This window comes from Mus caroli, unplaced genomic scaffold, assembly GCF_978045245.1.
Source record: "Mus caroli unplaced genomic scaffold, Mus_caroli_1 scaffold_20, whole genome shotgun sequence".
NCBI lineage: Eukaryota > Metazoa > Chordata > Mammalia > Rodentia > Muridae > Mus > Mus caroli.
The window spans coordinates 29,914,726-29,927,461 of record NW_028227275.1 but is presented as its reverse complement, the minus strand read 5'-3'; the positions used below and the strand labels follow the sequence as shown (position 1 = coordinate 29,927,461).

General features: G+C 41.6%; 1 protein-coding gene across 3 annotated transcripts in view; it reads right to left on the bottom strand.

Annotated features, from left to right (window-relative positions):
* Prkg1 (protein kinase cGMP-dependent 1) overlaps nt 1-12,736 on the bottom strand; it is a 1,217,686-nt gene that overhangs the window by 468,093 nt on the left and 736,857 nt on the right. The gene's annotated exons all lie outside the window — the stretch shown is intronic.

Sequence of the window (12,736 nt, the reverse complement as noted above, 5' to 3'; positions counted from 1 at the left end):
CTATAGGGTTGCAGATCCCTTCAGCACCTTGGGTACTTTCTCTAGCTCCTCCATTGGGGGCCCTGTGTTCCATCCAATAGCTGACTGTGAGCATCCACTTCTGTGTTTGCTAGGCCCCGGCATTGTCTCACAAGAGACAGCTATATCAGGGTCCTTTCAGCAAACGCTTGCTAGTGTGTGCAATGGTGTCAGCGTTTGGAAGCTGATTATGGATGGATCCCTGGATATGGCAGTCTCTAGATGGTCCATCCTTTTGTCTCAGCTCCAAACTTTGTCTCTGTAACTTCTTCCATGGGTGTTATATTCTTACAAATTAACTTTCTACAGACTAAATTTTCTCACATTAGAATCATTATATCTAAACCCGTGAGGATTTCAGAGTGTTTGATGTACATGTTGCTAAAAGGCCTTTTAGAAAGCCTGAGAGAATTAGAACAACCAGCAACAGGTTTGTAAGAGTGTTCATTTTACCAAAACGTGATGTTAGAAATCTTCTCAGTAATCTATGCACTTTATTATTGGGGCTAACTTCAAATACCAAGTCTAAAACCAGTATTTAGGCTTCTTGACACTGTAGGTATCTTCTTACTGATGAAAACAAAACCACAGTCACATTGTAACTCACTCTGCAGCATCTAGTCATTTTGTCTGAGAAAGGAAAGGCATCCTTGAAAGAGGGCAGGGGATATAAAGTGTTTGTCTAACATGCATAGAGTGCTGGATTTGTTCCACAACTCCACATAAAACCAGGAATGAGATTGGTGTACATGTATGGAGGTTGGGGTGGGCATGTCACCTGTAATCTCAATACTCAGTATAGATAAGATGTGGTAGTGGAAGGTGCCAATCTAGGATGCATGAGACTCTGAAAAAAGAAAGAGAGAGAGAGAGAGAGAGAGAGAGAGAGAGAGAGAGAGAGAGAAAAGGAAGAAGAAGAAAGAGGAGGAGGAGGAAGAGGAGGAGGGAGGGAGGGAGGGAGGGAGGGAGGGAGGGAGGAAGGAAGGAAGGAAGGAAGGAAGGAAGGAAGGAAGGAAGGAAGGAAGGAAGGAAGGAAGGAAGGAAGGAAAAAAGGAAGGAAGGAAGGAAGGAAGGAAGGAAGGAAGGAAGGAAGGAAGGAAGGAAGGAAGGGGTGGACAGAAGGAGGGGGAGGGAAAGGGAGGGAAGGGAAGGGGAGGGTTGAGAGAAAGGGTAAGTGAGGAGAATTACAGAGGGAGAGAAGGAGGAAGGAACAGAGACAGAGATCCACAGAAAGAAAGAAAAGGAAGGAATAGGGAGAGAGGGAAGGGCTGTTCAGAATTCTGGAGTAGCTGCTACAATGATGTACATACAGAATACCAAGGACTACTAAAGCATCAGCAAGGATATGCACTCTGTATTTCGTGTCTAAGTTCACTAAAGTGCTAGGGATGAATGCAGTTTGCTCCTCTCCTTTGCTGGGCTACACAACCACACTTTAGTGTGATATGAAACTCAAGAGTTAATGGATAATATTTTCTAAGACAGTACTAGAACCATTCAGAGACACTTTATACACCAGGATTACATGGAACAATTATAAAAGAAAAGAGCCTCAAAGGAAATGAGCAAACAATTGGATGGAAATTGAGAAGGAACAAGTTGAGGGAAAATGAGAAATGCTAAATTGCTGAGTCAAACTCAGAACTCCTGTACCAGCACCTTGGATGGACATTTGTCTTCTAGGACCACTGAGCTGAAAAGGAATTCTGAAAATGTTCCCAAATGCAAGGGAGTTTTATGAAGAAAAGGGAGAAGATGGAAGCAAGAGAAGTCGTCATAGCTACTATCTAATGAAGCATCACCTTCAGAGGAACTACTCTATCTTACCCTCAAGCTTGGCAACTGACAAAATGTTCAGAATCTAGAACTGGATCTCCAAACCATAGAACTAGGCCAACCATTCACTGCCATGTTGCTGGTGGCTCTGCCTAGAGCTACATCCTTTTAGGTAAATCCTTGGCCCTGGTGATAAATCATAGTTACAACTCCTTTTCTGCTACAGATTGTCTGTCTTTCACTTTCTCTAGAATTAAAATACTCCCTCCAGGAGGGAGGGGAGGCTCATGAGGCTCGGGGGCAGGGCAAACAAATATGGCACTGGGGAAAGCTGAGACTTGTAAGAGTCAGAAAATCCTCCTCTCAAAAGTTAGATGAGCAGAAAACAATTGCTAGGTGTCTTAGTCAGGGTTTCTATTCCTACACAAACATCATGACCAAGAAGCAAGTTGGGGAGGAAAGGGTTTATTTGGCTTACACTTCCATACTGCTGTTCATCACCAAGGAAGTCAGGACTGGAACTCAAGCAGGTCAGGAAGCAGGAGCTGATGTAGAGGCCATGGAGGGATATTTCTTACTGGCTTGTTTCCCCTGGCTTGCTCAGCCTGCTCTCTTATAGAACCAAGATTACCAACCCAGAGATGGCCCCACCCACAAGGGGTCTTTCCCCCTTGATCACTAATTGAGAAAATGCCTTACAGCTGGATCTCATGGAGGCATTTCCCCAACTGAAGCTCTTTTCTCTGTGATAACTCCAGACTGTGTCAAGTTGACACAAAACTAGCCATTACACTAGGGAAGGGGAGACTGGCCAGCTGCACTGCAGATAGAAAATTTTTTCCAGACCTATCAAGATGCTTACAAGTTGTACCAACAGCTCCAGTGTTGCAGCTCACCTTTGGTGCTGCCACCTGTACCAGGATGTGCTTTTCAGTGATGCAGCTGCTTTTAAGTCATCCCAGCTCCCGGCAAGTTACCTCTCATCCATATTCCTATTTGTAACCCCAATATAAACTCATTGTTTCACTGAGTTGGATTTTGGTCCAGTTTTTCCTTTGTGTTCTCTTTATGGGGTAAGTAGACATCTGTGTTGTGTCTCCACCAGGAAACATTATCAGTTTGGAAGAAAATAAATAAGGCTTGCGCTGTAAGATCGAGAATTGACAAGTGGAACCTCATGAAACTGCAAAGCTTCTGCAAGGCAAAAGACACCATCAATAAGACAAAAAAACCACCAACAGATTGGGAAAGGATCTTTACCTATCCTAAATCAGATAAGGGACTAATATCCAATATATATAAGGAACTCAAGAAGGTGGACTCCAGAAAATCAAATAACCCCATTAAAAAATGGGGCTCAGAACTGAACAAAGAATTCTCACCTGAGGAATACCGAATGGCAGAGAAGCACCTGAAAAAATGTTCAACATCCTTAATCATCAGGGAAATGCAAATCAAAACAACCCTGAGATTCCACCTCACACCAGTCAGAATGGCTAAGATCAAAAATTCAGGTGACAGCAGATGCTGGCGAGGATGTGGAGAAAGAGGAACACTCCTCCATTGTTGGTGGGATTGCAAGCTTGTACAACCACTCTGGAAATCAGTCTGGCGGTTCCTCAGAAAATTGGACATAGTACTACGGGAGGATCCAGCAATACCTCTCCTGGGCATATATCCAGAAGATGTCCCAACCGGTAAGAAGGACACATGCTCCACTATGTTCATAGCAGCCTTATTTATAATAGCCAGAAGCTGGAAAGAACCCAGATGTCCCTCAACAGAGGAGTGGATACAGAAATTATGGTACATTTACACAATGGAGTATTACTCAGCTATTAAAAAGAATGAATTTATGAAATTCCTAGCCAAATGGATGGACCTGGAGGGCATCATCTTGAGTGAGGTAACACAATCACAAAGGAACTCACACAATATGTATTCACTGATAAGTGGATATTAGCCCAAAACTTAGGATACCCAAGATATAAGATACAATTTGCTAAACGCATGAAACTCAAGAAGAATGAAGACCAAAGTGTGGACACTATGCCCCTTCTTAGAATTGGGAACAAAACACCCATGGAAGGAGTTACAGAGACAAAGTTTGGAGCTGTGATGAAAGGATGGACCATCTAGAGACTGCCATATCCAGGGATCCATCCCATAATCAGCCTCCAAACGCTGACACCATTGCATACACTAGCAAGATTTTGCTGAAAGGACCCAAATATAGCTGTCTCTTGTGAGACTATGCCGGAGCCTAGCAAACACAGAAGTGGATGCTCACAGTCAGCTATTGAATGTATCACAGGGCTCCCAATGGAGAAGCTAGAGAAAGTACCCAAGGAGCTAAAGGGATCTGCAACCCTATAGTTGGAACAACATGATGAACTAACCAGTACCCCGGAGCTCTTGTCTCTAGCTGCATATGTATCGAAAGATGGCCTAGTTGGCCATCACTGGAAAGAGAGGCCCATTGGACTTGCAAACTTTATATGCCCCAATATAGGGGAATGCCAGGGCCAAAAGAATGGGAATGGGTGGGTAGGGAAGTGGGGGGGGGGGGGTATGGGGGACTTTTGGGATTGCATTGGAAATGTAATTGAGGAAAATATGTAATAAAAAATATTAAATATTAAAAAAAAAGAATAGCATGAGATACCTAAACGCATCAGTCAGATTTCTTTGAGGCCAAACAAAATCTCTGGAATGCTCCAAATGTTGAAAGTTAATTAACTCCTCTATAAGCACACATTCTGAAGTAGGTGACTTATTTCAGAGCCATTTCAAAGAAGATGAAGGAATCATACAAACTCAATTTATTTATTTGGGTATTATTAGCATGCCAAGATTTAGAGTTTCTCTCTTATTTCCTGCAAGAAAAGTAATCACACATGAAGCCAGCTTGCTATCACTTGCTATAGTAAATCCATCCGAATGATCTAAAGGAAACATTGACATCAGAAGCATTCATTTCCAAATACATTTAACATGGTGTAATGTCTGTCTTTAATTAGAACGCCTGCACCATAGCAACATGACGTGCGTGTGGCAGTTAAAAGATCAGCGAACACAATGCTCCTTTGGAATTGACAAAGAAATAGAGGGCAAGTTTTACTGCTGTATGGCTAAGCAGACATATCAATAGGCATATCTATAAGTGATTCCAAAGAACAAGGTACACTTCCACATTGGGAAGTGACACATTTAATTTAAGTGACACTTGGGATTGAGTGACACATTTAATTTAAAGGTTAATTTCTAGGGTGAAGCCCCTGATTAATTACTTGAAACTTTACAAGATAATTGGGCCTGTTCTGTAACCCTTGATACTTGCAAAAAAAAAATCTCAGCTCTGAACAAATATCATTTCAAGACCTCAAATAATGGTAATTTCCAGTTCCCAACTGTGATGGTTTGTATATCCTTGGACCAGGGAGTGGCACCATCTGAAGGTGTGGCCTTGTTGGAATAGGTGTGACCTGGTTGGAATGGGTGTCACTGTGGGTGTGGGTATAAGATCCTCACCCTAGTTGCCTGGAAGTCAGTCTTCCACTAGCAGTCTTTGGATGAAGACTTAGAACTCTCGGCTCTGCCTGCGCCATGCCTACCTGGATGCTGCCATGCTCCCACCTTGATGATAATGGACTGAACCTCTGAACCTGTAAGCTAGCCCCAATTAAATGTTGTTTTTTATAAGACTTGCCTTGGTCATGGTGTCTGTTCACAGCAGTAGAACCCTGACTAATACACCAACCATCAAGGTCCTAACTCAGCATGTTTCCTGGAGAAACCAGAAGCAAAGCTTGAACAATCTCAGCATGCCCATTGTCCATATCACAAGGAGAGAGAGACACACTGCAGTACTGAATATACAATTCCCCTGGAGCAAACCGTTGTGTGTTACAGATCTAGACAGACATGGATGCTTCAAACCTGCTAGGACTTCATGCCAGGCTTTTATCTTTGTGCTTCAAACGTACACTTATAGCATGAAAAAATGCTTACGATTAAATTTCGGCCTGGCCAGCATACCAACAGTCAATACGGACTGACATCACCCGTTGGTTTATGATAGTCCCACGTTTTATTTTTTAACTTAGAGTAGTTTTACCTTCTGTAAACCACTTTACTGCCTGAGTCCGCTAAATTCACCAACATTATTTTTATCTTGAAAGATAAACTCCCACACGTGCCATCTCCAATTCTTTTTTTTTTTTTTAATCTTTAAAATCTTCCTTATTACTTTTTCGGGATACCTGATAAGTGCTTGTTCAATATTTAGAGGGAGGGAAAAAATCCAAACAGGATTTCCTTGAAATTTATAACCTTTGCATTTGTTTATTGTGTGGAGTTGTGTGGAGGGGTGGGATTGTGTGTGCACCATAGCATACATGTGGGCATTGGAGGACAATTTGAAGAAGCCCTTCCTCTCCTCCCATTCCTCATGGAGGTCCTGGGGATTGAACCCTGATCCTTGGACTTGGCGGCAAGCATCATAACTCACTGGAACAATCTTACCATCCATTTTGAAAAGTTTTAGCACTCAATCCTAGTACTTTTTTTTTTTCAGAAGAACAAATGACAACTCAGCTCAGATGAAGTTTTAAATTGATATAAGAATCAGTATTTCCTTCTACATCCAATATTTGCAATGTGAACAAAGCATTCCATTCAACATTACAGGTGTCATCTATGTGCATGGTTTTCTTCTAGCAGTATTTTAAAATTTAAAACTCAGAAAGAAAAAAAAAAACTCAAAAAGAAATATGTATCAAAGAGCAAAGAGAAGGTTGCTGAAATGCTGGTCAACTCCAGAGACACATAAAGAAAATAAATGTAACTATTAACTATCACAACTCTAACCTCATGAAAAAGAACACAAAGGGAACATCCCAGCAAAACTGACAGCCAGAAAAATCTCCATCTGGCTGTCTATAAAGCAGCACTCTGCAGCAGCACCAGGCGTAGATGTAGGAAATCTGATTTGTCCTCCCTGAAGCAGCACAAATCTACATTCCATGAATGACAGCTGCCTTTTGTTTCATACCCTATGAAATTATGCAAACATTGAATTCAATTTTGGAAATGATTTGCTAGGACAATAGTTTAAGGGCATATGTTTTTTTTTTTAAAGGTATTTAAAATAGCAGAAAAATGGATTTACTCCCAATACTAACATAAAAATTAACCTAATTCTTTTCCTTAAGAAATAAAGGCATTTATGATTAACTATTTGCATATCTTTCTCTTTCATCTTCTGCAACCTCTAAGCTTGATGGATAATTTTTTTTAGAGTCTATATATTTTTTAACTGTAGCCACATCTCCAAGACCAGTAAGATGAAACTACAGCTCTCAGTTTATTAACACATGCTATATCTAATAAAAAGAACGAGAACAAGATAAAGAATTTCTGATTTGCTGGACAACATCATATTTTCCTACACTCAAGTTTGTGTGAGTTTTGGAAATCATCTGCCCCTGTAGCCTGATTTATGGGTAAGGAAATAAATGTTAGAAGCATGAGGGACATGAGGTCAGATAAGGGTCAGCAGTCGAGTGTCCTGAACACAGGTCTTCTGACTTGGTTGAACCTTTGCTAAGTATACCACGCATGGACAAGCAAATAACTGCAGAAAAGAAGAAAGCAGGGTGCTTAATTTTAAACTCTCTATTATTTAATTACCTTTAAAAAAAACTTTAATAAATCAAACTTTAGCTCCTATACTCCTATTTTGGAACTATTTGAAACTACTTTTTCCAACATTAAAATCATTATTCAATATTGATCATTCAATAAAATCATTATTCAATAATGATATAATAATATCATTATTATAATGATAATATAATCATTATATTATCATATAATAATATCATGTAGCTAGACAGAGATTAGCCAACAAGGAGACAATTGAGAGTAGATCCCTTCCTCTTGGACTTTGCACCTTACCTCCTGTTTACTCGGTAACAGTAGAAAAGGAAGTTTCATAATTGCTCCTCCTTGGGATTTAAATATCTCGTGAAAAAGTGGAATTGCCGGGGTTTCACTCCAGCCCATTGATAAACAGCTATCTCTTCCTGGCCAAAGAGTAGGCTCTGGATGGAGCCGGGAGGTTTTGAGCTACAGCCATGATTGATTAGAAGATTGCATACTATTTTCTTTTCCCCTGAGACTTAATCTATTAATGTGTCAGTCATCCGACCAGGAGACCCCACTCTCAGGAAAGCTGATTCACCCAAAGGCATGCTGAGGAGATGGGCAGAAAAAATGGAGCTATATAGATCTTCACAGATCTTCACTGCTAAGTCTCACCCTGATTCTCAGTCCGTTCGCTTCTTTGGATGCTCTTTAAAGTATACATTCCTCGGCACTCTTGATATTATTGTTCTTCCCCTAACATACCCCAGCCCACCCCCAACCCACACCCACCCCTTCTAACACACAGTTGCTTGCCAACCTCCATTGCTAAAGATACCAACTTTCTTGGACCCCCAACTCAAATGGCCTTGATCTATTCCTTTCTCTTTTCCATCTCCCTCATCACAGCAGCTACCACGATTGACAGCTTCTTTGCTCTTGTATCATTCTCTCCAAGACTACTAAAATGTCCTCCTTTCCCTCTGAGTCTTCTTTTAAATTATTTTATTAAAGAGACCGAAATCTCACAAGAAGGAACCTTAACACCCTGGAGACAGCATTGTATGACTACAAAAGTTCAGCCTGCATGTATATTTCTTAAGTCTATGAAATACTTTGAAATTTTTTTCCTGAAAATTCCATTCAACTAGCTCCCAGGGGAAAGGAGAGGAATTTTAGGAAACTTGTACACATGGGCTAGGCTATTCTCTTACCCTAAGCTAGGTGTGTGTATGGTTAGGGAGAGAGGGACAAAGGGAACAGGGAGAAGGAAATAAATACTTTAAATATTTCTGATAGAATTTTCATCATGCTGCAACTGAGAACCACTTCTAGCTTTCTACAGAATGGTTTACACATAGTAAAAAAGGTACTTTCTGAGGAATTTAAAACTACAGTAGAGTTGATGCAGAGTTTCTGAGAATTGAAGAGTAAGCACCTGCAGTAGACTAGGTATTATAATAGGGACTTGGAAATGGCTTTTCCTAGGAAGGTCACTCACAGGGATCCAGGAAGTGACTGGAAGCAGGGTGAAACCTGGAAGCTCAGCTTTCATTTTCTGTCTGTCTCCTTTACCTGTGTCAGACTGCTGATTGAGTCTCACTGTCTACCTTACTTCATTCCTCTTCAAGGCTGAAGGCACAGAGATAACTCATTGTCCGAAAACCTGTAGTCACCCCTAAGTTCCCAGAATGAACAAAGATGATCCCCCAGGGAAGAGTAATTGTCCATGATGGTGGGCTGCATTCTGAGGCGGAAATAATCACCTGAGAGCCAGCTTGCTCCCTCCAGCAAGGATGCCTTCCTGCATGCAGATCTGGAGATGAGACGGTGATCAAGCACAGCAGATCTTGACAGGAAATCTCTGTATAATTTATCTGCTCCTCTAACCTCTTACCCCAGTCTTCTGTAATTTACCCTAACACTTGTCTCAACACCCTGAAGACAGACTTGGGGGCCACAGAAGTCATTTTTCTGTTCTTCCCAATGTGACCACATTTATTAAATCTCCTTCCCTCCTCTTGTTCACTATCACCAGTGTTCTTAATTGGTCCAAGTGTCAAAGCTTAGACTACTGGCACTGCCAATGCTGGGGTGGGGGTGGGGGGGTGGGGGGATTGAACCTGAATCTATGATTAAGCAGAGAAGAGGGAGAAGAGGTGCTAGTCCGAAAAGAGCTTGGGAAATCAAAACTGGTAATCAAAGGGACAGACTATGTGGAGCTATAAACTGTATTATGTCCCTTCCAGATTTATATGAAACCCTACCCTGCCTTATGACAGTATTTGGAGATGAGACCTTCAGCAGGTAAGTAATTCTAGAAGAGGCCACCTTGATGGGAGGAGCGCCTTTACACAAGAAAAATAAACTTAGAGAGCTTGCTTTCTCTTTCTCCACTATGTGAGACCATGCAAGAAAGCAGAAATCTGCAAATCAGAAAACGCTCCTGACAGAAAGACAGACAGTATATTGCTTGCCCTTGATCCTGGACCTCCCTGCCCCCAGAGCCATGACAATTCCTAGTATTTAAGCTAACCATTCGGCCTCATTTATTATGACAGGTAAAGCTGATATAATACGAAACAAACTGAGTATGAAGATCGGATCAGAGAAGCCTGTCTGTGAGTCAACTGGGTTAACTCGGACCCAGCCTCTGAGAAAGAACTTATCCTTGGAATGTCCCATACCACCTCTTGGTTTGATTTAGTCAAAATCAATTGCCTACAAATGTCAAAAAAGGTCCATCCTTTGGAGACATCCTCCCTTCCTTTTTGTAATTAAAAGCCCCCGGACCTGACAAACAGGGCCCTGGGGCCACCTGCTTGAGGCAGCTCTTGCCCTGTAGAGCACTTACACTTTTCAATGCTATTATAGATACACTTTCCTTACTACTCCCCTGTGCCTCCCTCTCTTCTCACAGACATAAAGAACCTGACCATCATATCAAATAGTAAGAGACAATGAGTCCCTCTCCTCAGTAACAAAATTATGTAAGATAACACCATATTCAGTATGAAAAGGACAAAACAGCCGTGGTTGACATCAACAGGCAGCCTTTGAATTGCAAAGAGGGTTTCCGTCATGTTTGCCTTTCCTTGGCTCATACAATACATATCCAGGAAGGAACAAAAAGTTAATTGTGTAGGGGACACGGCTATTCTCCTTTGCCATGTCACTGTTCCCGAGTACCGTGTGATGGAAAGGAATGGGGATTTCTGGGATCTTATTTACAAAGACGCCGTCCTGTTGAGGATTCCGCCTTTGTGATCTGAGGACCTTCCAAAGACCCAATCTTCTAACATGGTCACATAGCTAGGGTTTTAACTTATAAAGATGGGGCGACCAAACATTGTAAGTAAGAACTTGCCCACTACTTAATTCTAAGGAGTCAGATGGGCTCCAAAATAAAATTTAAGGCTTGCTATTTTAGTGCTACAGAGAGCACAGGATGGTCATATTCACTTCCATGGAAAAGTTTAGATTTCTACAGACTTTAACAATAGTCCCAAACTGGAAACCACACTAGATATATTTGATAATATGCCTCGACCAGGGCCAGGTTGACGATTTCTTTCTGTAAAAGGAACACATTCATGGGACAAGACTAACCTTTATGCTCATGTGAATTCAAAAGAACAAATCATCGCAACTTGATTGTACTTGCAAAGGTATTCTTCATAAAAGTTTTTTTTTAATGTATTTAGCTTGAAGAAAAGCTATGGCATGAAAGTCTCAGTATTTTAAGCCTTCCTCCATCTAGAGACTCCACCAGTCCCTAGCCATTTCTCCCATGGTTTGCGAAACCCAACAGTTACAGATCCATATCACAGCTTTCATAAGTTTAGGATAAGTGAGTTTCAGAACCATAGTGGTATGGTAAAAGAAGGAGCTTTAATAGCAGGTATGGTGATGTAGGTCTATGTTCTTAATACCTGAGAGGTGGAAGCAGGATGATTGGGAGTTCAAAGTCATCCTTGGCTACACTGAAGTCAGCCTGCATATAAAGGATTCTATCTTCCTCCAAAGCAAGCAAGCAAGCAATGACGGAAGAGAGGGAGGAAGGAAGGAAGGGAGGGAGGGAGGGAGGGAGGGAGGGAGGGAGAGAGGGAGGGAGGGAGGGAGGGAGAGAGGGAAGGAGGAAAGAAGGAAGGAGATGGGGGTCATACAATACATATCCAGGAAGGAGCAAAAGTTAATTGTGTAGGGAACACGGTTATCTGTCTTGTTTAGCTCTGAGAGCAAGATGATGTGTCACCCTGGGGAAAAAAGCTAGTCACTGGGAAGTCGTCAGCAGGTGGCCAGTCATCGAGATGGCTGGAAATGTGATATATTAGTTACAATTGAACAGTGTTTTCTAATGTTATGTCATTTTAACATACAGGACCTAGGACACAGAGGTGGCGTCATATATCAATAATATCAGTATTCAGGAGATTGATCAAGGAGGATTATGAGATAGAGGCTAATATCAACTACATGGAGTCTTCCAGGGCAATCTGGCTATGTAGCAAAACAAGCAAAACCTAGCACGATCCTCATAATAATAGGGTAAGACAATCTATAGCTATTCTACTCACTTTACTCCCCAGGCAATCAAAAAGTCCATTTTATTAATAATTGTATTACCATACAGACTGATTTTCTTCTTAAAGACAAATCCAACATGCCAAACCCCTGTAACTATTAACTTTTCTGTAATAAATTTGCATAAACCGCCCCCACCAGAGACAGCTCAGGAGGTTAAGGCACTTGCTACCCCCAACCTGTCAACGGCCTGGAGATCTATATGGTAGAAAGACAGAACCAACCCCGATATTGCCCTCTACCCTCCATACATATGCTGTGATACTCTACCTCACCTCACTCCTGCCCCCCCAAAAAAACTGTACATACAATAAATAAATGTCATTTTCTACAATAAGAAATTTGCCCAAAGGAAACAGCTAGTAATTGACAGAGCTGGGATTAGCATATGTCTTCAGTTTCTGTCTTATCTTTTGCAGAAGGGATGAGCCAGGCACAGAGGGAAATTCTATATAACACTCACAAACTGATGCTTCACTTTGACTGTCAGCTTAGATTAGGAGATGGTCAGTGAGTCACAACTTGCTTTGTGAGTGTTTCCAGGCAGAATGACAGAGGGGAGAAGACCCAACCTGAAAGTGGGTGACAACAGCCCATGGGCTGGGCTCTTGACCTAAATTACAAAGGAGAACAGAGAAGGCTAGTCGAGCAATAATAACCTGTGTGGCTCTCTGTTCTTGGTCTGCCCCATCGTGAACAAATAGCCTTGTGT